Source organism: Hyperolius riggenbachi, chromosome 7 (assembly GCF_040937935.1).
Source record: "Hyperolius riggenbachi isolate aHypRig1 chromosome 7, aHypRig1.pri, whole genome shotgun sequence".
NCBI lineage: Eukaryota > Metazoa > Chordata > Amphibia > Anura > Hyperoliidae > Hyperolius > Hyperolius riggenbachi.
This window is the reverse complement of record NC_090652.1, coordinates 86,559,472-86,585,814: the sequence shown is the minus strand read 5'-3', so window position 1 is coordinate 86,585,814 and position 26,343 is coordinate 86,559,472. Positions and strand designations below refer to the sequence as shown.

Genomic DNA, 26,343 nt, shown 5'->3' with positions numbered 1-26,343 from the left:
ATACACCAAAGGAAAACTATTAAGTGGGAGCAGCTGACCAGAAATAAATCAATGTTTGGATTATTATTACTGCAGCCAAGTAGATCAGCAGGGCTGCCAGGCAACTGGTATAGCCTAAAAGGAAATCAATATGGCAGCCTCCATATACCTTTCACTACAGTTCTCCTTTAAGCAACCTAATGGTTCTATTGCGTTGAGCATAAATGTTAAATTTTAGGCAAGCTTCACTTACTACTGTAGTGGTACAGTGCTTAGGGTGACGTGCCCACCACACAGTGAGATCTGGGTTCGATTCCCGGCTATGGTATGATGTATACTGGTTTTTAAAATAGTATAATTCCCTGGCAGAAGAGACCCTCCTCACTCCGGTAGGAGGGAGGAGGGAATAGGTAGAAGGGTAGAAGGGTAGGAGGGTAGGAGGGAGGCCAATTAAAATCTCCCTAGCAGAGTGTGTAGCAGCTGTCCCATAACTAATTAGTGTAGGCAGACAACTGAGTCAAATGGTATAAAAGGACCTAGCTTGGAGGGTGGGTGGGGTCTTAAGCAGTGTGTTTCACAATAACATGTCTGCTGACAGTAAAATGGAGGCGAAAAATTTTGCTCAATACAGCTTTATGGGGCGAATCGAACTTCCGCAAAAGTTCGCCTGATGCAGGCGAACGCGAACCCCCAAAGTTTGCCTGGAACCGTTCGCCGGCGAACCGTTCGGCCCATCTCTATTTGTGACTTTAATTTTTTTTTGCAGCTTGCAGGATGAGGTTGACAGGCGAGTGGTTAGGGAGGGGACCGTATGGGATATGTGCCTACATGGGGCGTCCCTGTAACCGATGCAATCTACGATTGAGTCCAACCGAAGCCTCCCACCTGAATGCTAATTTATGCAATTCCTGCTAGTTTTGGTACAGCAGGCAAAGGGTGTATAATAGTACACCTGAGTGGCTGACTGGCGTCTGCTGACCAGATACAGGCAGGAAATGGCTCTAGCTGGGAGTTAGCAATTGTGTTTGTCGTAGGAAACACACTAGGCAGAATCGTATATGCATTTTCCACTATGTGCATATGCGATTCTGCCAAGTGTGTTCCTACCCTGCCCCTCACCTTGCAAAGCCAGACACATAGCACTCCAGTCCATCATGGCCACTGTATCCTTACAGTGATTTGTCTCCCTAACATGCACCTGAGGCTTCCCTGCTGTGTGCTGCTTGACAACTTGCCTGCCTCCCAGACCATGCATTGGTATTTCTCCTGTGGCCAGCTTATAAGGACAAATTTAAAGAGGACCTGCAACAAGATATATTAGAGTCCAGTGAATTATTCAGGATACACAATTTTACGTTAAATATCCTGGTTTCAACATCAGAAAGACTTCCTATAGCTAGATATTGCTGTATATTAGTGTGTATCCCCACCCTCACAGCGATGCTTAGCCTAGGCTGTTTATTATGTGGACCTCACCTCCAATAGCATTCCAGTATACCAGATATATTTTGTACTGGCTTTTGAACGGTCAATAAATGAACATTCCACAGAGATCACCTGCCAGTAATAAAGATGTTGTCCCTTGTGACTTAGGAAAGTAAATCAGGGAGAGGCAAGATTCTACAATGGGCAAAAACTTACTAAATATTGAAAAAATATTGAAAAAAACAATATATAGATCATTTAGGTGTGATAAGTAGTAATAAAGTTATTGGTAAATGAGTGGGAGCAGTGCTGATATGTGAAAATTGCTCTCGTCCTGAAGTGGTTAATAATTATGTACCACCATTTTTTATCTTCTTTATCAATCAGTTCCAGACAGTCTCAGTTTAAGGGCATCGGTACCACTGGTCACTGATTCCGAGGGATGAGCACAGCATTCGGATCAGCAGGAAGCGGTGTATATATATATGTGTATGTGGTTATACACAGAGTGCATGAGCGCAGTGATGTGAGTGCGATGTACATGCAATGCTTCCCATGGCCTAGCTTGGCTGACTCCAGCTGGCTGTCTCTGGCACTAATCATAATTGAAGATGACAGGGGCTTCTGACGGGAAATCTGTTTTCTCGGGAAGACAACATGGGAAGAAGTTGCTGTAAGACAGACAGGACATGTCTCCGTCTGCTGAGCCCCGCAAGCATTCCCAGCCTGGACCCTTCTCCCTCTCCCTCTCTCAGCTCCGAGCTGCTTTCTCTCTATCACCAACTCCCAATCTCTCTCCGCCGCTCTGCCTTCTCCACTTCCAGCACTTTCTATCAGAGCTACTGGCCTTCTGTTGTTCAGGTCTGCACATTAAAGAGCGACACCACATGCAGTACAGTCTCAGCGCACATGTACTTAAAGCGGACCTGAACTTAATTTAGAACTTCCTCTCTGCTCTAAAATATAAGCAACAGCATAATAAACTTTACAGAAAATCATTTCTTTGTTCCAGCTGATACAAATCAAGCAATACATCTGCAGTGTGTCTACTTCTTGTTTTCATGGAAGCAGACATACGGTTAACATCCTGTGTTTACAAATTAGCTGCTCTGCTGAGGTAGCCAGCTGACACAGCTGAGAGATTAAATTACACTTGTGATTAGGCACAGATGAGGGAGAATTAGACAGGCACAGGGTGCATTTCACTGTGTATTCCTTCTGTTTTGTGAAAGAGTTCAGGTCCACTTTAAAGAAAAGAAATTCCCAAGAAAAATGGTTCAGGCGGGGAAGTGGACTTGAGGCCTTGGCTACACTCACACTATCAGGCCGTCTGGGCTTCTGCTTGCGCTGAATAACAGAACTCCTTGCACCTACCTGACTTCAGTGAAGATGAGCAGTTTTTACCATCACACCCCAAACTTTTGATACATTCCATTTATACAGCATCTCAAGACTTCCACTACAGCACAGAGTCATAAATTATTCCTGAGACTTGACAAAGGCATCGATCTGTTACCGTCAGCTAAACAGGAGCCAAATTCTGGAGTCTAGAGTTGGATATACGAGAGCTTAAGTTTAACATGCGTGGCAATATCCACTGCAAAAGAGTTACAGCAGCCAGGGCATCTCTCAACACTTCAGATCATCGCTTCGTATCAGAATCGATTTAAAATGCACTAATTGGATTCAAGAATTGGAGGTTGATTTTTATTTCATCTCCCTTCCTGTAGTACTTGTTGCTCCCTTCCAGTATAGTGGATTCCTAGCAGATGCCTCCTGCAGGTCACAGTAAGGGAAGTAGCACAGAATCATGTGACAAAGACCAGCAATTTTTACTTTGAACATATTTCATGGAGCTTTCAAAATAGAATAAAATGGTCGAAACAGGTGTTTTGCTATTTTTACAAAATGATACATTATTGACATGCACACATCGGTTTCAAAGCGTACATAGGTCATTTACAAAATCAACAGAGAACTCTCGTCAAGCTAAATTACAGAAAATTGGCAATAATAAATAGTGGAGCTAATATGTTGTTCGGGCTTATGTCATTGAAGGTTTAAGAGAAAGAAAGATGAGGAAATGTAAGGAAAGCAGAGAAAGTCCAGAGAGGGGACTGGAGGACAGGCAGGTTATGGGGGGGGGGGGGGGGAGAAGACATCTGGTGACCAGGGATTAGGGAGGAGTACATCAACCAAGAGAAACCTCCAAACCTTTTAATATCAATCAGAACAGTACTTCCATGAGAGCTAGAAAAACAAAAGTTTGCTTTCCTAAAACAGTAAGAGTTTGCGATAATTCAGGTTGGAGTGAGCTTGAGATGTCTCCCAGTGCATCACTGCTGAATATATGCAAATTGACCATGAGAACTAGTAGAGACAAAAGGACACATTGGCATATCATTGCCTGGGTAAAAGGTAAGAGGATAGAAGTATCCTCACAAACGTGGGTTACTCACGAGGCAACCACTCGTATGAACATGTGGGGAAGTCCGAAGTACCGTACTCACTTGGCCTTATGAAAAAATGTTTTGGTTGCTGCTCCAAAAAAAAAGTTCTCACACAGCCAGGTTACATAGTAATTTGGGTTGAAAAAGGACATAGGTCCATCGAGTTTAACCAGAAAATAAAGTACAACACCAGCCTGCTCCCTCACATATCCCTGTTGATACAGAGGAAGGCAAAAACCCTTACAAGGCATGGTCCAATTAGCCCCAGAAGGGAAAAAAATTCCTTCTTGACTCCAGATGGCAATCATATAAAATCCCTGGATCAACACCACTGGGCATTACCTAGTAATTATAGCCATGGATGTCTTATCGCAAGGAAAGCATCTAAGCCCCCTTTAAATGCAGATATAGAATTTACCTTAACTACTTCCTGTGGCAATGCATTCCACATCATCAGTAGAGCGGATAGATCAGGTTCGGCTATTTCCGACTTACCCGAATGAAAAGCCGCTAGTACGCCTGCGCAGGATCGTGGAAAGGTAAGTATTTACATCGTCGCACTTCGGTGGACCAGGGCACTTAATGGAGGGACACCGGAGGACAGGGGAAGCCTCGTTAGGATCCAAAGGCTTCCCCCTCCAGAGGTAAGTATCCCCCACAGGGGTATTTTTTATTACAGGATTTCTTTAAAAGTCTTTATATAGATAAGAGAAATACAGAGAGCACCCAAAAGTTTTGAAAGGTTTTAAAACTGTTTAAAAATATAAGGTAAACGATTGGCTTGCCTTACCAAAAGGTTGTAACCAAAATCTTGGATAATAACATTTTATTGGCACAAAAAAACAACGCATTTCACAGGTTATCCTCCAGTTTTCTTCAATTCGGTTACAAACAAGAGGCCTATTGGCTCAGCATGATCAAGTAGCTCATACTGAGCCAACTGGCTCTTATTTGTAAATGCCCCGAAGAAGGAGATGGATGACCAGCGAAACGAGTTGTCCTTTTTGTGCCAATACAATTTATCATTCAAGATTTTGCTTAGATCCTTTGCAGACGTAAGTCAATCCTCCTCAGGTACAGAAGGTAGATTGTTTACTATTAGCATAAGCACATGCAACATCCATATATATATATATATCATGCACTTAAAAAAACAGAGTGAGGGCTGGTTCACACTTGGCGATTCTTCAGCGCTTTGCTGACCGCTGGGCGATCAGCAAAGCGCTGCTACTACTGTATCCCTATGGATACATCTACACTGCAGCGTTTGGGATTTTGATCAAACGCAAACGCCCTGCATACAGCATTTTGGGGGCGATTCCGCTGCGATTCTTGTTCTGTTGAATGGGAATCACAAGGGCAAATCGCGCTGAATCGCAAGATTTTTTCCAGCAAAATGTGATCGCAGAGCCGAAAGCGATCACGGGCTAGCAGTGCTCCAAGCACTGAGTGTGAACTAGTCCTTAAAGTACTCCTGATGCTGTTATGAACAGATTTATGATAAAAAGCATCAAATCATAACTCACCACTACGCCTTTGCAGTCCTGTCAGTGCCTCCAATCAGCCGCAGTGTCACTGGTAAGCACCGGTATCTTCACAGCAATGGCTCTGACCCGGAAGTACCAACACAAAGTACTTCCGGCTCAGCGCCATTGCTGTGAAGATACCGGTGCTTACCAGTGACACTGCGGCTGAACGGAGATGCTGACAGAACGGCAAAGGCAACGATTGGAAAGCGGAGTAGGTGAGTTATGAGCTGATGTTTTTTTTTTAAACAGTTCGAGGATAAAGCGTCAGTCGCAGAGCATGACCGTGGGCGTTGCTAGGGGCAACAGGGGAGGAAACGGCCACTTTCTCCTGTCCGTTTTCGATGTTCCGTACCAGTCGATGATTTCAACCAAGTACTGCGGGAACCCCTGTGGACGCTGGAACATGAGGCTGGTGCTCACAGCACCACAAACAAGATTTTAGCATGCATTTCAATCACCCCTCTCAGTTCAGGGGTACTTTAACGAGTACCTTAGCGCTGTTCAAAATTAAAACCAGGGGGGGTTGTGGTGGGCGAAGCGGGCATGAGTAGGAGGCTTTCCTCATGCACACCATCCCCCCTACTTCCTGATCGGGAGGTGCAGTGAGTAGTGCACAGGCGCTGGCCGGCAATGCGCGTCCTTGATCGTCCGAGAGCGCTCTACACATGCGCACTACATAGTTGTGATATAGTGTGCATGCGCAGAGCGCTCCCAGCCACAGGTGCACGACAGAACACGCGTCACTGGACAGCGCCTGCGCACTGCTCACCAACCCCTCCTCACCAGGCAGTAGCTTCGGGGGACCATTAGAATGCAACAGAGGAGAAAAGGGGGAGCAGTGGGCATGAGGTGAGCCTCCTAGACACGCCCCCATTTTTAGATTTTGAACTGTGTTAAGGTATCCTTTAAGAAAGAACAAGAGTAATTCACATTTAAAAATATAGCTAAGGACACGTAACACTGATTTATAACACTGCGTACTGCACAGCAATGTACCACCTATACAACGTTCATATTGCAATGGAAGAGCTGCGGGGTGTGCAGGTTGTGGCATCGTAACACATGCAGTCTGTTACCGCTAAACGCGTGGTAACAGTAAAGGTGAAGCAGATTTTCATTGACTGCATGCTTCACTGCACCGGACGCAACACGAGGATAACATGCAGCACTGCTCTCTGTTGCGTTCCTGCTGTCACAGGGAATGCAATGCAACATCCACTATGAATGTGGCCTCAAGTAGAAAAGATACAAGTGACCACTGAGGGGCTTAGTAGTTACCTTTTTTTGTTAGGAAAATCTGCTACTTTTTGCTGTGCCAGGAAAGGTGACCTGTATGGAGCCATCTAGTACACTGAGAAAAGAAAAAACAAGAGAGTTTAGTGTTCACAGTTTTTAAGGCGCCCTCTTAGCAATTATAATACCTACACCGAAAATGACATTTGTAACTCCCATGGGCAGCCGAGTCCTAAAATCAATATTTTTGTCCTCTAACAAAATTGGAACACTGCTGATAGCAAAAATACACATAAACACTATGCAGGACTGCCAGACAGGCTGTAACCCAGGAAAACACTCAACTCCCCAATGTATATGGGAAGAGGGCAAAAAGGAGGAAGTTAAATAATTCCAGCAAGTAGAACTCCATCCTGTGCTACTATATCGCCCTCCTTTGGCAAACTTCATTATGACATCCATTTTGTAGAGTACAAATAAAAAATAACTTTCTATGTATTATTTGTTCCAGGGGTGTAGGAATCTTTTGCAGGTGTTTAGAGTTAATTAGTTGATTCAGATGATTAGGTTAATAGCTCGTTTAGAGAACCTTTTCATGATATGCTAGTTTTTTTGAGATAGGAATTTGGGGTTTTCATGAGCTGTATGCCAAAATCATCACTATTAACCCTTTCTGGACCAGCACCCTCTGCCCCCTTAAGGACCAGAGGGTGCTGGTCCAGCAAACCGCCGATTCCCAACGAATTGCCGCAAGTTACCGTCGCTCCCGCCGGACACGCCGCTCTGTCCCCGCCGCAGGCTGCTCTCTCTACCGTCGCTATGACGGCAGAGCGCTGTGCGCCGGTCAGGAGCCGCCTTCATTGGCTCCTGACCCTGTCACTCCATGTAAGCCAATGAGAGCGGCTTACATGAATGACAGGGCCAGGAGCCAATGAAAACGGCTCCTGCCCGGCTCACAGTGCTCTGCCGTCATAGAGGCAGGAGGGCATCACATTGCGGCGGGGGGCAGCGCGGACCGAGCGTCGCGGACGGGCTGGGGCGCGCGGTCAATGGGACGTAGAGTTTACGTCTGGTCAGGACTGCAGCGCCTCCTGCCCGACGTAGATTCGTACTCGCTCGGTCCGAAAGTGGTTAAAACAATAAAAAAGGCTCGAACTACTTCAGTTGTGTGTAATGAATCTAAAATATATGAAAGTCTAATGTTTATTACATTACAGAAAATAATGAACTTTATCACAATATGCTAATTTTTTGAGAGGGACCTGTATATCACATCTACATCATTCCCAATATCCATATTAGCGTTCACTACCTCATAAAAGCTGAGCACGTTGTCAAACAGGACCTGTCTTTAGTAAACCCATGCTGATTGCTGAGAAAAAGGGGTTTGTCTATAACTGAACTCAATTCAGTTAGGACCGGAGGATGCATGCCTTCCGGGCCAGGTGCCTTGTTTATTTTTAATTTATTTAGTCTTGCCTTCACTTCTTCCTGCGTTAAGTATTTAACTACCCTGGCGTTCTATTTATTTCGCCAGGGTGGCTGCTCAGTGTTTTTATTTTGTTTTTGTTTTTTGAATCCTGTAGCTAGCCTAGCTCCCCCCTCCCTGCTCCTTCCCTCCCACCCTTCCGATCGCCACCGGCGATTAAGCCCGTCCGGAAATCCCGTTCTGAACGGGATTCCCTTTAGGGCTTCCCCATCACCATGGCGACGATCGTGATGATGTCATCGATGTCGTGACATCATCGGGAGTCCCGAACCACCCCTCAGCGCTGCCTGGCACTGATTGGACAGGCTGCGCACGGGGTCTGAGGGGGGGGGCCTCTTTCGCGTTGGGTAGCGGCGCACCGGCAGCGAGCGGCGGCAATCGTTAGAAACATGCAGCAAACAAAATGCTTGCTGCGTGGTTTTTTTGTTTTTTTTTAAATTATCAAAATCGGCCCAGCGGGGCCTGAGCGGCACCCTCCGGCAGTCATTGACGAGCTGAGCTCGTCAATACCGCCAAGGAGGTTAATATTACAATTGGAAGATTGAGACTCTTCTGCATCTGTAATTTACAACAGTGATGTTTCCCTTGTGAAGACAGAAGCAAAGAAAGCATTTAATAACTCTGCCTTACCTTGGTCATCCACCATTAAGTTGCCACCCTCATCCTTTAGGAGTCTAATACAGTCAACCTTTCTTTTTTTTTTTTTAGAGCTGATGTACTTCTTTGGGTTAGATTTAATATCCCTAGCGATTTGAGTTTCAGCTTCAATCTTTGCCAGCCTAATTTCTTTTATACAACTTTTATTGCACCCCTTATAATTGCTTAAAGAGAATCTGTATTGTTAAAAATCGCACAAAAAGTAAACATACCAGTGCGTTAGGGGACATCTATTACCCTCTGACACAATTTCGCCGCTCCTCGCCGCATTAAAAGTGGTTAAAAACAGTTTTAAAAAGTTTGTTTATAAACAAACAAAATGGCCACCAAAACAGGAAGTAGGTTGATGTACAGTATGTCCACACATAGAAAATACATCCATACACAAGCAGGCTGTATACAGCCTTCCTTTTGAATCTCAAGAGATCATTTGTGTGTTTCTTTCCCCCTGTTCTCATGCACTGAAGTTTCAGGCTGCTCTTTTCTTCCTGCAAACAGCTTTGCCCTTGTCTGTAACTCCTCAGTATGTGAAAGCCCAGCCAGCTCAGAGGACGATTTATCCAGCTTGTAAAAGATAAGAGAGAAGAGAGAAGCTGCTCTAATCCTAAATAACACACAGGCAGTGTGCATAGAGGGGCCTGGAAGGGGGAGTTCATAGCAGAACCACAACACTGAAGAACTTGGCAGCCTTCCAGACACAGGCCGACAAGTCTGACAGGGGAAAGATACATTGATTTATTACAGAGACTGTGATAGCAGAAAGTGCTGCAGTAAGCCAGAACACATTAGAATAGCTTTTTGAACTTGTAGGATGATAAAAAACAGGATGCAATTTTTGTTACGGAGTCTCTTTAAAGAGAACCCGAGGTGGGATTTACTTATGCTAGTGGGGCACAGAGGCTGGTTGTGCACACTAACACCAGCCTCTGTTGCCCCATAGTGTGCCTCCAGGACCCCCCTGCGCGCCGCTATACCCCCCGCAGTGCTGGCGACACGCAGCGTGTCGCCAGCACAATGTTTACCTCTTGCCTGTCTGTTAGTGCCGCTCCCCCGCCTCCTCCGTATCGGCGCTACCCGCCCGCGTCACTTCCCTCCAATCAGCGTCGGTCCCCTCCTGTTTTAGGACCTTATAGGCATTCTTTTACCCCTTCATTTTATCTCTAACCTTTCTATTTATTCCTAGACATTTTGTTTCCATATGGAATATACCTACTACAATATTGATTAAGAATAAGTTTAAAAGCTTGCCATTTCCCTTCAGTGTTCTCCCCTTGTAGTACAAGATCCCAGTTCACCAAACTTAGTGCCTGCCTGAGTTGATTGAACTTTGCTTTTCTAAAATTCATAGTTTTTGTAGTCCCGCTGCCCCGTGGCCTATCAGTCACCAGATCAAACGTTATCATGTTGTGATCACCATTTCCCAAATGATCAAATCCAGTAATGCATTCCCCCTAGTTGGTTCTGTTACCGTTTGAGTCAGGTAACTGTCCTGTAGTGATGCCAGAAATCTGCTCAATACTCCAGTCAATGGCCTCAATTCACTAAGCTTAACTCCTGTCTTTAATAACTCTTCTGAGCTGTTTTACAGTTATCACAATTATATCACCATGGTGATAACTGTAAAACAGCTCAGAAGAGTTATTAAAGACAAGAGTTAAGCTTAGTGAATTGAGGCCATAGTCTGGAAAGTTGAAGTCACCCATAACTATGACCTCATTTTTACTTCAGCTTTTTCAATCTGCTGTAGTAATTGAAGTTCTGCAGCTTCATAAATATATGGTGGCCTGTAGCATACCCCAATAAGCAATTGGCAACCTTTATTTTATCGATCAGGAAATCCCGTTCAAAGAATGGGATTTCCTGAAGGGCTTCCCCCGTCGCCATGGCGACGGGGCGGGATGACGTCACCGACGTCGGGACGTCATTGGGAGTCCCGATCCACCCCTCGGCGCTGCCTGGCACTGATTGGTCAGGCAGCGCACGGGGTCTGGGGCGATCGGGCGCGGGGCGGCAGCGATCAATGTGCTGGCGCAGCTAGCAAAGTGCTAGCTGCGTCCTGCAAAAAAAAAATTATGTAAATCGGCCCAGCAGGGCCTGAGCGCCCTCTGGCGGCTTACCCCGTGTCACACACGGGGTTACCGCTAAGTAGGTTAACAAAGAGACAAACTCCTCCACCTTTTTTCCCTGTTCTAGCCTTATTAAACACATGGGGCCTGATTCACAAAGCGGTGCAAACTTTTTCGCGGACTTTTGCGCGCGCAATTCGCGGACTTTTGCGCGCGCAAAAGTCCACGATCGTGCGAATCGTGCAATCGTGCGAATCGCGGCAAATTGCACGCGCAAAAGTCCGCGAAAAAGTTTGCACCGCTTTGTGAATCAGGCCCATAGTATCCCTCTAAATTCGCTATCCAGTCATGGCTTTCATCCATCCATGTCTCTGTTATTCCCACAATGTCATAACCTTTGTCAATCAGAATGAACTCTAGTCCGTCCATTTTATTTGCAAGGCTCCTAGCATTGGTTACCATGCACTTTATATTTTTACCCACCACATTTTCCAATTTTGGTTACCTGATATGGGCTACATGAAGTTTTACCAACCTCCTTACTCTTTACACTGTCCCAACCCCCAGGGCCGGCCCGCTCATGAGGCGGGGTGAAACATTTGCCTCAGTCGGCACATCTGGGGGGGCAGCACCCGCCTGTCCGTGGGGGAGGGGCCACCCGCCGAGCTGGAGGAGTAGCGGGCAGAAAGGGGGTATTGGGCCTAGCGGTGGGGGGGGTTCGGACCCCCCCCCTTCCCTCGCCTGGGTCCCTCGATCTGCGCTCCCCTCCAACTTTAAATCGTTAAGTACCAGCGTATAGATTAAGAGGCAACGGGCGGGGATCACTTACCTCTTCCGCGTTCCAGCGAGCGCTCCACTGACATCACTTCCTGCAACGCCGCCCACTGTATTGTAAGTGGACGGCGTTGCAGGAAGTGACGTCAGTGGAGCGCACTTTGGAACGCGGAAAAAGTGAGTGATCCCCGCCTGTTGCCTCTTAATCTATATGCTGGTACTTAACTATTTACAGCTGGAGGGGAGCGCAGATCGAGGGACCCAGGCGAGGGAGGGGTCCAACCAACCCCCCCCCCCCCCCACCCACCGCTAGGCCCAATACCTCCTTCCTGCTCGCTACCCCTCCAGCTCGGTGGCCCCCCCACCCACGGGGGGAGGGGGCGGCGATTTTTTAAAATTTTGCCTCAGGCGCCAAAAAGTCTAGGGCCGGCCCTGCCAACCCCCCATAATGTTAGGCTCCCACTGTCTTTTTACCTTATCTTGTCTACATATTGAGACTTTACCCTCCCGCCTCCCCCCAGATCCTAGTTTAAAATGTAGTAACATTTTAACCATGATTAGTAGAATAGAGTTGAGAAAGTTTTAGGATTGAGGCCCATGTCTTGTGTATTCTTTTTAGTCGCAAACTGAATCAAAGGCAATTACATTATTGCATATGCTGTACCAAAATAAAAGACTTGTAAAATGAAAACAAAGTGACAGAATATGGACACAGCAGCAGCCCCAGGACCGCCTAACGCCGATCAGCGCGCAGTCCTGTGGGCATGTTTTGCAGGAGATCGCGCACACCGATGTGCGCATCTCCACTCCGCCATCAGTCTCCCAGCGGCGATTGCCTCTAGGAGGCTGTTAGACGCTAAACTGCTATCTATTTACTGTGTACAGCGCTGCGATCTATGGCAGCGCTGTGGAAACAAAATATAGGTAGAAGGCTGCGCATCCCTGACCCAATACTGTACAATTGAATGGTTAATCGCTGTGGCGCACACCGCCCCCCCTGGACTAAAATGTACGCCCGCATCCAAACAATGCCATACTGGTCTATGGAGAAATTTTAGCTTCCATCATAGTTTTGCATGCAAAAATATACTATACTGGGCATCTGCACCAACGTTGAGGTAAATCTCCAGAGCAGATGTCCTAACACTAAACTGACCTAAGTTAAAAGCAAATGTCTTTACCCTGGCAGCAGCGGTGCATATGAGGTGATGAGTCATTCAGTTGTAGCCCATGTTGGTGAGCGCTTGCTCTGTTTTCTGCAGTATGGCAGCGCTGTACTGGCAGGGTCGGATTTGTACTTTTTACCGCCCTAGGCCACTGTCACCCGACGCCCCCCCCCCTTTCAGTATAGGTAGCGAGATGACCCCTCCCCCCTTTCCTCTAGTATATGTAGCCAGATGACCCCTCCCCCTTTCCCTCTAGTGTAGGTAGCCAGATAACTCTTAATCCTTCCTCCATTCCCCCACCTTTCAGTATAGGTAGACAGCTCACCTTCACACCACAGCAGCCATCCGTGTCACTCATTTTTCCGCTTATCTTAAGTGCCGAAGTTTCCTCTTCCTTTCCGTCTCCAATGCTGCCAAAGTCCATAGCCGCCAGCCACAAAGCAAACATGCACAGAGAACAAGGTGGCTGCTGCACAGGCGGCTGGCAGCACAGTACCGCGGTCAGGCACTTGCCTGATCTCCCTGCATTGCAGCATTTGCAATCTTGCAAATGCTGCACCAGTTTAGCCTGCTGCTTTGGTGCCCTTCCTCCTGTGGGGCCCTAGGCCATGGCCTAGGCGGCCTAGGCCTAAATCCGGCCCTGTGTACTGGGGACAGCTGTGTCACTCAGCTGTCCCCTGGGGAGGCAAGACAGCGATCCGCATAGGCTGAAGCCTATGACAGTCAATTGCGTTTATTGGCTGGCGGCAGGGCCGGGCCGAGGCATATGCTGGAGAGGCTCCAGCCTCAGGCCACAGTGTAGGAGGGGGCGCAGAATTCATTCAGCTGTCATTCCTAATTGTGTTTGAAGCAGAAAGAAATAATAAAAGGGGATACATGGCAGTGACTGCAAGCCAGATAACTAGATATTAAGGTGTTGGGGAGGCTGTGGGCCCTGAGGCGCCTCTTAGTCTAATAGCAATCAGTGTGTGACGGCTGGGGAGGCATGGATGGAGGGGCGCACTTTGCTGTCTCAGCTTTGGGTGCTGGAGGACCTTTTCCCGGCTCTGGCTGGCGGGGGGGGGGGGGGGGAGAAGGGGGGGGGGAAGGAGGGAAACACACACAGCACTACAAGTCCCTGACACCACAGGGCACACCCACCCACCCCTGCTTCCCCTTTTCCTCCGCACCAGACATTCAGACAGCAGGGTTTTGGAACACAAAGAGTGTGTGTGTGTCTGTGTGTTTGTGTGTCTGTACAAAGTGTAGCAGACCTCAGATCAGATATATTTAATGTATTTATAAAACGCCAACATATTACGCAGCACTGGACATTAGTTCACAGACAATATTTAGGGGCGACATACACCAATATGACAATACAGGAATACAAGAAAAACCAGATCAGACAGCACAGTATGAGTACCAGGTAATGCTGCTTAGTCAGTCACTGGATGGGAGCATGGAGATAAGGCCAGTCGAGTTCACTCAGATCCATAGGATGGGTGTACGGTAATGGAGGTGCATGATCAGGTAGGAGACACGAATAGGAGGACCCTGCCCGAAGGCTTACAATCTAGAGGGAGAGGTAGGGACATGAAAGGTAGGAGACCAGAGTTCAGCTGCGGGTTTAAAGCACTTGTGAGAGTGAAAAGGTGAGTTTTGAGGGCCTTCTTGAAGGTGTTGAAGGAGGGGGCTGCCCTAATGGGTGGAGGTAGGGAGTTCTATGTACTCTGTAAAGTGCTGCAGAAGATGTCAGTGCTATATAAATACATAATGATAATAATATGGTAGGACATTAAACTGTGACTATGGTAGGATTAGATTGTGAGCTCCTCTGAGGACAGTCAGTGACATGACTATGTACTCTGTAAAGTGCTGCAGAAGATGTCAGTGCTATATAAATACATAATATATTAGGACATTAGACCATACCTCCCAACTTTTTGAGTTGAGAAAAAGGGACACTTAAGCCACGCCCCTGTCACACCCCTGGCCACGCCCTCGCCACGCCTCTAGGGACGCATACCATAAAGATTTCATAAGAAAAATATGTTGTTTTCTAATTCAAACCACACTGGTCCTTTCTATCCTGGTTCACTTTCCTTCATAGTAACATTTTAAAATGAGTAATATATCAATTTAAAGGTTGGGAATTAAGTTTAGAGTGAGTCAAACACATTTTTAGTATAGAAATTATATATATATATATATATATATATATATATATATATATATATATATATATATATATATATTATATATACACACACATACACATATACACACACATAGAAAGAGGTACAAAGTCCTGAAAGAGGGACAAATGAGGATGAAAGAGGGACAGAGCTCCCAAAAAGGGACTGTCCCTCTGAAAAAGGGACAGTTGGGAGCTATGTTAGACTGTGACAGTGTAGTAACTGTCTGACGTCCACACCGTCCTCTTCAAGTCTCCTTGCCGAAGTCTTCTCTGCCTAACTCCTCCCCTCAATGTCAGAGAGGATGGGACAGGGAGGATGGGACAGGGGTCTAGTCCTGGAAAAAGAGGTGAGTGGACTCACCCCAACCCTCCCCCCCCCACCACGAAAAAAAAAAAGAGAAAAAAAAAGTGCTTATAACACACAGCACTATAAGGCTGAGACACACCACAAACAGCACTACAAGTCCCAGACATGCCACACACAGCACTACAAGTCCCTGACACACCACAGGGAACACCCACCCACCCCTGCTCCCCCTTTTCCTCCGCATCAGACATTCAGACAGCAAGGGAGAAAAAAAAAAAAGAACTTCACCACAGCATCACACGCTCTTCTTCCTTCTGCTCCCTGTGATGCACATTCCGCCATGCCCTTCCCCTCTCCCCTTCCTTTGCAGGTGTCCATCAATGTCCCCCTCTTGGCTTACATTACTGAGGCGCTCTACTCCTTGCATTGCAAAGCCCCCATTCTATGCAGGAGTGCTCTGGTCTGCTCCTCTCCCTCCCTGGCTGATGACAGAATGTAATATGCAGCAGGTGTTGTGGCCAGGGCCGCCATCAGATATTTCTGGGCCCCATACTGATCAAACCTACTGGGCTCCTCCTACCCAGGGTTGCAGCTAAGGTTTTTGTGGCCCCAAGTGGACTGTAGTAAGTGGCCCTATCCTGCGGTGCGCCGCGGCGAAAAATGGGTGTGGCTATCCCGCATAAGTGGGCGTGGCCATGACATGTGGGTGGAGCGGGAGGGCGGATTGGGGCGGGGCTGTTTGCGGGCAAAAATGGATGTGGGGTGATTGAGGCGCGCGCAGCGCACCGCGCCGAAAGATGGGCGTGGCCATGACATTGTATGGGCGGAGCTTAACCGTAGCACAGCAAATATAGCCAACTATGACCATTAAATAATAAATGTAGCAACAGTTACCCCAGACACCAGAAAATAAAAACGCAATTTGTGCAACATTTCAGCAGAAAACAAACGCAATTTGTGCAACATTTCAACAGGAAACAAACAGAATTTGGGCCACATTTCAGCAGAAATCAAACGCAATTTGGGCCACATTTCATCAGAAATCAAACGCAATTTGGGCCACATTTCAGCAGAAATCAAACGCAATTTGGGCCACATTTCAGCAGAAATCAAACGCAATTAGGGCACATTTTCAGCAGAAATCAAATGCAATTAGGGCACATTTTCAGTAGAAAGCAAACGCAATTAGGGCACATTTTTAGCAGATAAACGCAATTAGGGCACATTTTTAGCAGATAAACGCAATTAGGGCTGCAAAAAGAAAATAATTTACTCACCTGGCACTGGCAGAAGTCTTCTCTCCCCGTCTCCCGGCCAGCTCCTCAGGCGCGCAGTTCCCACGGAGCTCCCTCCCTCCTCCAATCTCCCGCGCTGATTGAATGCAGGGCTACGGGAAGATGGCCACCCGAAGCCCTGTACTGGAGACATAAATTGTCTCCAGAGCAGGGCTTCGGCGGCGGCCACCTTCCCGTAGCCCTGCTCTGCTCTGCCAGCCCCGCGGGGCTGCGGGAAAACAGTGACGTCACGCCGACGTCACGGAGCCGCCGAAGCCCCTAAGATCTTGAGGCCCCTGCGTGGTCTGCTTTATGCCTCGCGGCGCCCCTGCTCCTACCTATCCTCTGTTGATTCATTGTTTGGGATCACTAATGGACAAAAATCTCCTAACCAATCTAATCAGATTGACAGATCGATTTCATTAATGAGATCGGATTGGTTGGGAGATTTTTGTCTGTTAGTGGTCCCAAACATTAATTTCCATTCATATGAATAACTGTTAGTAAATTATTGTTTGCCAAATTGTTTCATTTGTGGCCACCTTTAAGTGGACCTGAACTCTTGCACAGGACAGAAGGACATCATAGAGAAATGCACCTTGTGTGTATTTAGAGAGTTTATTCTGTCTAATTTCCCCTCATTTGTGACTATCACAATTGTAATTTGATCTCTCCCGTGTCACCTGACTGCCACAGCAAATAAGCTCATTTGAAAGCACAGCATGTTAACATTATGTCTGCTTCAATGTAAGAAGTAGGCACACTGCAGATTTGTATCAACTGTAACAAAGAAATGTTTTTCTTTAAAGGTTATTATGCTGTTGCATATCTTTTAGCGCAGAGAGGAAGTTCTGAGTTTAGATCCGCTTTAAAGGAAACCAGAGATCTGAAAGGCTAAACATTTGATACTTACCCGGGGCTTCCTCCAGCCCCATAAGCTCATCTGAGTCCCTTGACATCCTCCCGAGGTCTGCCGTTCAGCCGTGGTAATTGCTTCAGTTGCGTCAGTCCGGGTGTACTGCGCATACGCTGCAAGAGGACCGCGCATGCGCAGAAGACCTAGATGGGCCCCGACTGAGCCTGTTACTGGGGCTGATTGCGGCTGAACAGCTGACCACGGGAAGACACCAAAGGACTCAGATGAGCTTTTGGGGCTGGAGAAAGCCCCGGGTAAGTATCTAATCTTTAGAATGTAAAGTCTCTGGTACACTTCAAGGGAAAGCAAAGAGAGAGGGAGAAAGATATCTATAGGGAGAGAGAGAGAAATATGGGGAAGATAGAAAGAGAGAGAGAGGAAGTGATGGTTAAGAGAGACAGAGATATGTGGGTAATAGAAGAAAGAATGGGGGAGAGATTTGTTATTGGGAATTACACAAACAAAAAAAGACTCCCATTCACCTTCACTGCTTCCCATACCTCCAGGTTTCTACTGTGTCTCTGATCTTTTCGCTTGTTGTTTCTGGTATCCTGAGACACAGGGCCGGATTTCTGGGAAGGCCAGAAGGGCCACGGGCTAGGGCAAAAAAATTAGATAAGATAAGAAGGGTGGCATGACTTGGAGAGAGAAGAGGTCATATGTCAAAGTAAATCATCTCTTCTGGTCCCGCAGCGCAGCCATCCAGCGCCCTGCTCTGCACTAATAGCTGAGTTCCAGAATTCCCCAATCCCTGCATCTCTCTCTCACTTCCTGATGTGTTAAAACAATCAGGATCAATCATAACTGCCACCTGATACAACATTCCTCATCAGTGAGCTCTGCTGGTTTCTTCACCTCTTTTACACTGACCCCAGCAGCTGTTAATGTATCTAACCCTAATTTATGACTGTTTTTCTTTTCTTCTTTTCCTAGCAAGCAGTGGTCCCTTCTCTTCCTTAGTTAACTCTTTCCTGACTCATTTTCTGTCCTCCAGCTCCTACCATCTATGAGAATTGCAGGAATAAAAATGCTGATTGCTTCCCTTTCATTACTAAACTGTCATTTTAAAGGACACCTGAGCAGTGGTGCTGATCCAATACTCGGGTATTCAAACTACCCAGATAATCCAAACTTTTTCGGCTATCCGAACTTTGAATAGCAATTCGGATATTTTTTAAAATCCGAATAGCACTATCCGAGCAAACTCGGATTTCCCATCTGAGAGATAGATAGATAGATTATTATTTTTATTTTTTTTTGAGGGGGGGGGATTTAAAGTCCACACATTAAAAAAAACATGATGCTACATTCCTCATTTACCCTAAAATACGTTTTAAAGGCAATTTAAAACCCACTTACGGGTTTCTACCCGGATATCCGAATCCGGGCGGATATCTGGGATACTGGGTTCGAATATACGATTCGGGTTCCAAAATTTCAAACTCGGATATCCGATTCGGATCGGATATCTGGGTATCCGGATCCGAATTCAATCCGGATTTTGAAAAAGGGTATCCGAGCAGCACTGCACCTGAACTGTTACTACCTCTATGCTAGTGTGTATGGTTTGGTATTCTTCTACTTTCCTGTAGCAGTAGAGCATTGTACCCTCTTAGCCAACAGCGAAAGCAGAGAGTTTTGAATCAGGATAGTACCATTAATTGGCTTAAAAAAAAAAAAAAAAAAAAAAAAAAAAGGAGTACGCTTTCTGCTAATAAGCCTTCTTCGGACTTTGTTCCCGTATACTGTCAATATGTTAGAGCACAGACACCACCATATGTACATTCAGCATTCAAAAGAGATGCATAGATTTTTCAGCAAATATAAATAAATGTCATTCAGATGCATTAAAGTGGAGCTGAACTCTTGGCACAGGACAGAAGGAAAACAGAGAAATGTACCATGTATGTATTTAGAGAGCCTGTCTAATTCCCCCTCATCTGTGTCTAATCACAAGTTGTAATTTGAGGTCCACACTGTCACCTGACTGCCACAACATCTAAGCTCATTTGAAAGCACAGGATGCTAAAAATATGTCTGCTTCCATAAAAGCAGGAAGTAGACCCACTGCAGATTTATTGCAGGATTTGTATCAGCTGTAACAAAGAAATGTTCTTATTTAAAGGTTATGTTGTTGCATATCTTTTAGAGCAGAGAGGAAGTTCTGAGTTCAGGTCCACTATAATTACAACAGAACATCCAAAGTGGGTCTCTTGAGAGGATGTTTGCTACTTACCTGTTCTCTGTTTTGGATGGGCTTTTCTCCATTGCACTGCCCTGCCACCTGTCTGTGGCTCCGACTGCAGCCAGTCTCACAGAGGACAAAGAAGCAGCGCATGCTCTGGCCACTCGCGCTCCCTGTAATTTCTTGCTCCTGCCCATGGCCGGTACAGTGTTATGCATTCTTGACAAGTACCCGTCATACATCAGTGTCATTTCTCAAGTATGCATGCCCAGAACACTATCAGCTGCTGTGCACATTTGGGCAGGAGCGCAAATTACAGGAATTATTTGTTGAATGGGGGTCAGAGCAGCACAACTGAAATGAGCCCATTCAAACAAATGATCGATAGTCAGAGTGTTGGACAAGATATTTTTTTTTTGGGGGGGGGGAGGGGGGGCGCTTGGTGACAGCAGGCCTAGGGCACTGGAAAGTACAAATCCGGCCCTGGTTGTACTGTGTGTTCAGCAAGCAGTTATCAGGCAGCAGTGAGCAGTTAGGCAATAGCAAGCAGTTGTGAGAGTTTGTGTGGAATTTCACTGCCTATCAACTGTCCGTGGAAAAACGGCCTTAGGGCCTGTTTCCACAACACGCAGATTGGATGCAGAAAAACTGACTCCAATGAATGCCTATGAGAACATCTGCACCATAAAAATCGTGTTTAGTGGAAAAAGGCCCATAGGCATTCATTGGAGTCAGTTTTTCTGTATCCTATCTGTGTGTAGTGGAAACAGGCCCTGAATAGCTACTTCATGATTTAAGAGACTCTGAAGTCTCTTAAAAATCATCTTTTTCTTACAAAATCCTCTTTAGCATTACTGCCCTAACTAAAACGCTGCATCCCTGCGGCTGTAGTCTAACTAAATTCCCCCTAACTCCCCGGGAGGCAGTGCGGGGAGTGCTTGCGTGAGAGGCAGAGTGGTCAGCTGCAGTTCTGCCTCACGCTGTCATATGTTTCAATATTGTCGGGAATGAGTCCCAGGTAACAAAAAAGGAACTCTTGTTAGTATAACGATCCACACTTGAGCACAACACTATGCTCATATAGTACCAGGTTTCTTTATAGGAGGATCAATTTAAATCAAGTGAAACCACAAAATAGCGATCGGTTTCCAAAATTTTTGTTTCACACTTTATTTTGTTTACCTGGACACAGTTTAAGCGATTTTCGCGTCACTGTATTAATGGGTGGCTTCAAATCGGGAAACATGAGACTAACACAAGAAACTAAGTTTATACATTGGTTCAAAACTGTAGAAGATGGTTTAAACAAGGACTCCAACTTCTTGTGCTGGTACGATGGGTTTTAAATGCCACAGTTCTTTTAATTTTAATTTTTCTATCTTTTCATTCATTTTTGTGCCATATGCTGTGTAAGATGGAATTCACTGTCACTATTCATTTTATTTGCTTTCAGGTGCTGGCTTTAAATGCCACAATTCTCTTAAGCTTAGAATTAATGGTGCATGTAACCAGGCCAGTTACCATTTGAATTCGGAATTTACGATGTCTCTTCATCACCAGAGTCTGCTTTATGTCATGTTGAGGATTCTATTGATCTTATCAATTTAGATAGGATGCCTGGGAAAGCCTCCTCAGTAATGGCCCGTACTCACGGGCTGCAGAAGTGGCCTGTCGCCAGCACACGTGAGCGTGCTAGCGACAGGCCGGCGACAGCTTCTCTCCAGGTCCCTCCGCGTACACACGCGGAAGAGGGACCAGCGGCGAGACGGAAGCTGTCGCCGACGTTCCTCCTCCCCCCGCCGGAAGCTCCATTTACCTCTATGGAGGTTGCTGTCGCTAGTCCGCGTACTCACGCGGACTAGCGACAGTTGCGGGGGAGGTGCGGCGGCAACTGTCGCCATGCGATTGAAACTTTCAATCGCATGGCGACAAGAGCGACGGGCGACAGTTCGGGGTGCGCGCGCGTGCGACGGCCCATACTCACGGGCGACCTGTCGCCGCAACACGCGCGCGCCGCGTGTTGAGGCGACAAAAGTCCCTCGTGAGTATGGGCCATAACAGTTAAGGCATCTAATTACATTTATGTTTGCTAAAGAATGTTTCTCCTCTGTATGTCAGTGTATATAAGCTGTGTTTTTCAGTTCTGGTCAGGAACCAGTCCGACGAAGGCTTTTTATAAGTCGAAAGCTCACTGTTTATCCATCTCTAAGTTAGCCAATAAATGGTATCATCCTGATTCAAAACTTCTTGCTTTTACTCATGGCTAACACGGTACAACACTTTACTGCTTCTTATATTCACAAAAAATTATTTTTCTTCAAAAAGGTAGAAAAATTCTTTGTAAAGCAGCAGAAGAATTTGTGGTACAGACATATAAAAAGCAATACAAAAAGCAGATCATAGACACTGTGTGCTTTGTTTGATGAAAAAAGGTAATTTTAGTTCAGGCGACGACACTAGTCCGTTTCGGGTTATTGACCCTTCGTCAGGCCTTTACAAAGCATAGAGAATTATCTTAACCAGAGAATATGTACAGTCATAAAAGACTTTTATGACTGTACATATTCTCTAGTTAAGATAATTCTCTATGCTTTGTAAAGGCCTGACGAAGGGTCAATAACCCGAAACGGACTAGTGTCGTCGCCTGAACTAAAATTACCTTTTTTCATCAAACAAAGCACACAGTGTCTATGATCTGCTTTTTGTATTGCTTTTTATATGTCTGTACCACAAATTCTTCTGCTGCTTTACAAAGAATTTTTCTACCTTTTTGAAGAAAAATAATTTTTTGTGAATATAATAAAGTGTGAAACAAAAATTTTGGAAACAGATCGCTATTTTGTGGTTTCACTTGATTTAAATTGATCCTCCTCAGTGGCGGCTCCAGGAAATTTTTTTAGGGGGTGCTATGTAGGTGCTGGACCAATTTCCGGGGGAGCTGACGACCTGCGGCGCGCGAAGCGCGTCGCGCCAAAAATGGGTGAGGTTACAAGGCGAAAAAATGGGCGTGGTCATGACCGGATGAGGGCGGGGCTAACTGTAATTTAAAGTGAACCCAGGGTGAGAGTGATATGGTGGCTGCCATATTTATTTCCTTTTAAACAATACTAGTTGCCTGGCAGCCCTGCTGATCTTTTTGGCTGTAGTAGTGAACTGAATTACACCAGAAACAAGCCATGCAGCTAATCTTGTCAGTTCTGACAATATTGTCAGAAACCCCTGACCTGCTGCATGCTTGTTCAGGGTCTATGGTTGAAAGAATAAGAGGCAGAGGACCAGCACGGCAGCCAGGCAACTGGTATTGCTTAAAGGGAGATAAATATGGCAGCCTCAATATTATTCTCACCTCGGGTTCCCTTTAAAAGTGCAACGCAAAGACAGAGGGCCCAAGTTTTGGTGACCCTTTTCCCAGAAAATTCACATAATTGTGCAGGTTTTCTCAAGAAAATACACGTAATGTGAGCAGATTTTAACAAAAAACACGTCCAATGACCCCAATATGCACAATCGTTATCAGATATGGCCCCAATATGCACAATCGTTATCAGATATGGCCCCAATATGCACAATCGTTATCAGATATGGCCCCAATATGCACAATCGTTATCAGATATGGCCCCAATATGCACAATCGTTATCAGATATGGCCCCAATATGCACAATCGTTATCAGATATGGCCCCAATATGCACAATCGTTATCAGATATGGCCCCAATATGCACAATCGTTATCAGATATGGCCCCAATATGCACAATCGTTATCAGATATGGCCCCAATATGCACAATCGTTATCAGATATGGCCCCAATATGCACAATCGTTATCAGATATGGCCCCAATATGCACAATCGTTATCAGATATAGCCCCAATATGCACAATCGTTATCAGATATAGCCCCAATATGCACAATCGTTATCAGATATAGCCCCAATATGCACAATCGGTAGCAGATATGACCCCAATATGCACGATCGTTAGCAGATATGACCCCAATATGCACAATCGTTATCAGATATGGCCCCAATATGCACAATCATTATCAGATATGGCCCCAATATGCACAATCGTTATCAGATATGGCCCCAATATGCACAATCGGTAGCAGATATGGTCCCAATATGCACAATCGGTAGCAGATATGGTCCCAATATGCACAATCGGTAGCAGATATGGTCCCAATATGCACAATCGGTAGCAGATATGGTCCCAATATGCACAATCGGTGGCAGATATGGTCCCAATATGCACAATCGGTGGCAGATATGGTCCCAATATGCACAATCGGTGGCAGATATGGTCCCAATATGCACAATCGGTGGCAGATATGGTCCCAATATGCACAATCGGTAGCAGATATGGCCCCAATATGCACAATCCGTAGCAGAAATGACCCCAATATGCACAATCGGTAGCAGATATGACCCCAATATGCACAATCGGTAGCAGATATGACCCCAATATGCACAATCGGTAGCAGATATGACCCCAATATGCACAATCGGTAGCAGATATGACCCCAATATGCACAATCGGTAGCAGAAATGACCCCAATATGCACAATCGGTAGCAGAAATGACCCCAATATGCACAATCGGTAGCAGAAATGACCCCAACATGCACAATCGGTAGCAGATATCGCCCCAATATGCACAATCCGTAGCAGATATGACCCCAATATGCACAATCCGTAGCAGATATGACCCCAATATGCACAATCCGTAGCAGATATGACCCCAATATGCACAATCCGCATCACCTGAAAAAGAAAAGAAAAACCCATTTACTCACCTACAGCCAGAAGACCTTCTTTCCCGACCTCCTGTCCCGAGTCCCGACCTCATTGTGGCGCGCAGCGCCCGCGCGCCCACGATCCTCTTCCTTCCCGACGTCACCACGAGACTTCCTGCCTGCATGCAGAGAGCAGGGCTACGGGAAAATGGCCGCCCGAAGTCTGCAGAACAGGGCTCCGGGCGGCCATCTTACCGTAGCCCTGCCTGCTGCTCCGTGCTGCCGGTGTGTGAACTGACTTGGCGTCTTTTAGACGCCTGAAGTCAGTTCACTCCAGGGGGTGCTTTGGGGGTGCTTGGACAATTCTAGGGGGTGCTCGAGCACCCCCAAGCACCCCCCTGGCGCCGCCCCTGATCCTCCTATAAAGAAACCTCTTCACGCTGTCAGTCAGTGCCAGATCACCGCCTCCGCCCGTCCCTGATAGATGCGCAAGGAGGCAGAGCTGCAGCTGAAAGCTCTGCCTCCTCCAGCAGCAAAACCCACGACCAAGAAAGTCGTGGATTTTGTGGGGGAGAGGTAGGGGGGGAGTTAGGGGGGGATTTAGTTAGATTTCAGCCGCAGGGATGCAACGTTTTAGTTAGGGCAGTAATGTAATGGCCCATACTCACGGGCAGCAAAAGTGGCCTGTCGCCAGCACACGTGAGCGTGCTAGCGACAGGCCGGCAACAGCTCGTCGCTAGGTCCCTCCGCGTACACACGCGGAAGAGGGACCAGCGGTGCGACGGAAGCTGTCGCCGACGTTCCTCCTCCCCCCGCCGGAAGCGCCGCAGTCTTCATGGAGGTTGCTGTCGCTAGTCCGCGTACTCACGCGGACTAGCGACAGTTGCGGCGGAGTTGCGGTGGCAACTGTCGCCATGCGATTGAAAGTTTCAATCGCCCGGCGACATCAGCGACGGGCGGCAGTTCGGGGTGCGCGCGCAACGGCCCATACTCACGGGTGACCTGTCGCCACAACACGCACGCGCCGCGTGTTGCGGCGACATTTGTACCCGTGAGTATGGGACATTAAAGAGGATTTTATAATAAAAAGCTGATTTTTAGAAGATTTTAGTGTCTCTTTAAAGGGATCTAAGCAGCTCCTGGCTTCAAATAGCTGAAAGGGCTGCCATGTTGCAAAAGTTCCACCCCCTGCTACTTTTCCACTGCCATGATCCAGGCTATGTGTGAAATTCTTCAAGTGCGATTATGGTTTTCTGTTTGAAGTACAAGGGGAGTTTGTTTGTGGTCAATTAAGTCTAATGAGGTGTTTTCTTATCTGCCTTCCATCATCTGTTGCTCTGGGTCCCCAGTCCTTTCATGGACTGAAGAAGTGCTATTTTAACCCTTAAATGTAAAGAGATTAGGTAAACTGAAAAGTTTTTTTTTTTGTGGTATTTTTTTTTAATAAAAGGCACTTATAAAATGCATTTTTTATTTGCTATAGAGCTGCCATGGGTGTTAATGATGCAGATCTGCCTTCCATCATCTGTTGCTCCTCTGTCTGCAAGTCCTTGCACTGACCAAAGAGGTAGAAGGACACCGCTTCATTTAACCCCTAAATGTAAAAAGATGAAGTAAAATGAAAGTTTTAATAACAAACCAAATTTTTAGAATGCATTTTTAATTTGCTATAGAACTGCCCCGGGAGTTAAAAATGATGCTCGGTTCACTTTAAGGTGGCCATACATCTAGCAATTTAGCTGTACTATCGACCATGTGATTCTATCATTTTATAGAATCGTGAAAGAATCGAGTGTGTTCCAAAATTCCCATTCAATGAAAAGTGGCTAATTTTATGTTGAATTGACCAGCTGGATGCAAGATATCGGTCAATCGCACAGGAATTGGCTACTGTTCACATGTCATTCAAATGACAATCGAAATTTGCATTCAGAGCATGGAGACATCGGTCAAATCGAATGTGAATCGCATAGAATGTAGTTTGC

The 26,343-nt window shown here is 46.2% G+C and overlaps 1 protein-coding gene across 1 annotated transcript in view; it reads right to left on the bottom strand.

Moving 5' to 3' along the window:
* PRR35 (proline rich 35) overlaps positions 1-24,500 on the bottom strand; it is a 157,063-nt gene extending 132,563 nt beyond the window's left edge. Inside the window, exons 1-2 of the mRNA XM_068244228.1 lie at positions 24,419-24,500; positions 6,662-6,734 (exon numbers count right to left, since the gene is read on the bottom strand). The gene's annotated coding sequence lies outside the window, so the exon portion shown is untranslated. The remainder of the gene's footprint in view (positions 1-6,661; positions 6,735-24,418) is intronic.
* Between the last annotated feature and the right edge of the window lie 1,843 nt (positions 24,501-26,343).